At 35.3% G+C, this 3,565-nt stretch overlaps 1 pseudogene; it reads left to right on the top strand.

Annotated features, from left to right (window-relative positions):
* Window positions 1-1,842: 1,842 nt before the first annotated feature.
* LOC143568963 (adenylate isopentenyltransferase pseudogene) lies at window positions 1,843-3,253 on the top strand (annotated as a pseudogene).
* Window positions 3,254-3,565: the final 312 nt, after the last annotated feature.

The raw sequence follows: 3,565 nt of genomic DNA, 5'->3' as shown, positions 1-3,565 counted from the left end.
TCTCCACATGTTTCCAACCTTAGACCAAATATGCTAGTTAACACGAAATTTAACAAACATCATACTAGAGGTCGAGTTTCTCAAAAAGGCGAGATTTTCGTAAAGAGTTTCTAAAAACTATATAAATTAACTAATTTAACATTTTATCCTTGTATCTCATGATAAAAACTGAAACGAGATTTTGAATACAAAAACGAATGTTACTCAAATAATTATATTTTGTATTGCGCGGTTATCACTTACAAAATTCAGTCACCATTTAGAATTACCGAAAGTGTTGAGTGGGACTTGTAAAACATTCAACATGCTCCACTTAATCTAAATGCTTAGTTCATTATGTGACATATCACATATGCACCACTAGATAAAATATTTGTTCTTGATATGTTAAACTAAGTTGAAAACTCCATTTTAGCTTGTAAAGTTATACTATTCAATTCTTGATGACGAATTAATTTAATAGCTCAGATATTGTTATTCATGATATTGAAAGAAGCGGACCATCCAGTGAAAATGTAGTCAAAGCACCGGGGTGGTTTGTCTTTATTTGGGAATTGGATAAATTGTATAAAAAATTAACTAGATTTCATGAACGAAGTCCTAACAGTTTAAGAACATGAATGTTCAAACTGGTCAGAACCGATTCGGTTAGGTTTAGAAACCAGTTAACCAGTTTGACCTGTTTAAAATCAATTTTTTTCTAATCCGTCTGGTTGAAAACGGGTTTGGTAGTTCCAAAAGGAAAACCGGTGCTAGAACCGACGGGCTGGGTCGGTTTGAAAACCAGTTAGGCTGAAACCAGTTCGGTATGGGCTTAGTGAACTGGTCCCAAACAGGTTATTTTGTACAACTCTAATCGTACCTTAAGCCATTCGAATCCTTTAAGAAACATACTACAATAACTAGATATAATTTAAAAAAAAAAAACATATATTCCACTTACAAAATTACTCCCTAATTCTAATTTTGCTACCCATTATTATACAAAACCTAATTTCAGTATCTTTACATCTACATACAATATAACATTAAGCTAGCACAACCCCTAGCTTCATTTAATGACAAAGTTGTGAGATTTACAATCAAATGGTTTTAGTCTCATTTAGGACAGGGGTTAAATAGATGGAAAAAACTTTGGATTTTTTTTAAAAAGAAAAATAATTATAATAGCATTAATCTAGCATAAGACCAATTTCACCTTTAACAACATATTGACTTGTAATAACTAATAATATTTAAATTCCACTGGATAATTAATTAATTACCCATGTTTGTTTTGGGCTTTTTGTCTTTAGGCACTATAAAAACAAAGCCCACTCACTAACTCCTCACCTCCAACATTCATTCATAATAATAATAATAATAATAATAATAATAATAATCCTTCATATTTCTCTCCGTTCATCATCTCCGACCAAACCAACTCCACAACAATACATTCCACACCATTATTCACAAAACATTGAGTTACATCTTACAACAACACTAGCTACCTTCATGCACATTTCACATTTACACAAAACAATTGTAATTATATATAAAATGACCAAATTTTAATATACGCTTATAGCAGCTGCTTATCCTTCCCATCATCACCTTGCACGTATCCAACACGAAAACGACAATCTCTCTTACCCAGTCAGTAGTCCTCTAAGATACACATATACATATATATTATATATATATATACACATATATTATATATATCTAGAGAGAGAAACAAAACAAAACAAAACAAAACAAAACAAAACAAGGTTAGAGGTGATATTAATATTTATAAATAGTGTTTGAACCAACACTAACATTTTGTAAACCCCAAAATATTAATCAAACAAACTCTCTTTCTTTCTCTCTCTCTCTCATTCATGTCTTTTGTATGCTAGCTGCTAATGGTCTCGTCATTACCTTCATCAAACCCTAATGAGACTACCATTTACAACAACTTATTATCACCATCATCATATTCACCATCATAATAATATTAATAATATTAATTACTATTTCAAATCATTCCTCACCTTCTTCCAACCTTCTTCTTATTTTTCTTCTTCCACGTGTCACAACAATAATATTATTACTAACAACAATAATAATATTATTACCACCCATATGGAACCTCCTTCAACAAAACCCGACCCACCACCCATTTCCACCACCACCGTCCGCCGCCACCGTAAACGTAAAATAATAATCATAATGGGACCCACCGGCGCCGGAAAATCAAGACTCTCAGTCGATCTCATCACTCAATACTTCAAAACCGGTGAGATAATAAACTCCGATAAAATGCAAGTTTACTCGGGTCTTAATATCACCACCAACAAAATCACACCCGAAGACCAATTACGGGTCCCACACCACCTTCTCGGGGCGATTGACCCGACGAAACCGGTTTTTACCACTTCGGATTTCAGAAAACTCGCGTCGGAGTATGTTAACGACATTAAATCCCGTCGTGGGTTGCCGTTTATTGTTGGCGGGTCGAATAGTTTGATTTATTCGCTTGTGACTAAACGGTATGACCCGAATTTGGATGTGTTTAATGGACCCGACCCGAGTCCGGTGAGTTTGGATTTCCGGTATGATTGTTGTTTTATCTGGGTGGATGTTTGTTTACCCGTTTTGAATCAGTATTTACATAAACGGGTTGATGATATGTTGGATTCGGGTATGTTTGAAGAGCTGGTGGAGTATTTCGGGTCGGGTGAGAATACCCGGGTCAACAAGTCGGGTTTGGGTCAGGCGATCGGGGTGCCGGAGTTTGAGAAGTATGTTGAAAAGTTCGGGGAATCCGAGGTTGATGTTGGTGGTGGTCGGGAGATGTTGTACGAGGAAGTGGTGAGGAGGATTAAGGATAACACGTGTCAGCTGGCGAAGAAGCAGGTGAGTAAGATCCTACGGTTGAGGGACGCCGGGTGGGATTTGAAGAGGATAGATGCCACGGAGGCGTTTAGGGCGGCGATGATGATGACGTCAAATTCCGGTGGTGGTACGAGGGTGGCGGAAGTATGGGAGAAACATGTTGTGGAACCAAGCATGAACATCGTGAAACATTTCTTGGATGAGTAGGTTTTCCAGCTATTTCCAGCCTACAAAAATATTATTATTATTATTTTTTGTTTTTTTTTTTTATTTTATTTTTTTAATATTTTGATTTATTTTTCTACTCAATGTAAAAGTTTTTTTTTTTTTCATAATTTGGGAGGGAGTGACACTCAAGACCAGTTTTGAAGTATTTAGGATTTGTGTTTTTGGTAAAAATTTACGTGTAGCAATTTTTTAATTTTTTTTTAATTTTAAATAGCTGAATATATTATTTACAAACTATCTCTGGTAGTGTAGTGTAGAGGTGCGCAAACCGTCAAACCGGTTTGGTTTGGTCAATAAAAGTCAAAACTGTTTTGTGATCGGTTTCGTTTCTGGTTAAAACTAGTTTCTTAACAAGGTTATAATCGGTTTCGGTTTTGACCGGTTTTTGTTCGGTTAACCATTTGGAATCGGTTTTGGTGGAGAAAATTAAAAGCCGGTTTCTACATAATCGGTTTAAACTCGGGTTCGGTTCAAT

This window comes from Bidens hawaiensis, unplaced genomic scaffold (genome assembly GCF_021521415.1).
Source record: "Bidens hawaiensis isolate Kalapana, Puna unplaced genomic scaffold, B.hawaiensis_p1.1 tig00024267_1, whole genome shotgun sequence".
Taxonomy (NCBI): domain Eukaryota; kingdom Viridiplantae; phylum Streptophyta; class Magnoliopsida; order Asterales; family Asteraceae; genus Bidens; species Bidens hawaiensis.
The sequence above is the reverse complement of the archived record's forward strand: the minus strand, read 5'-3'. Positions and strand labels throughout refer to the sequence as shown.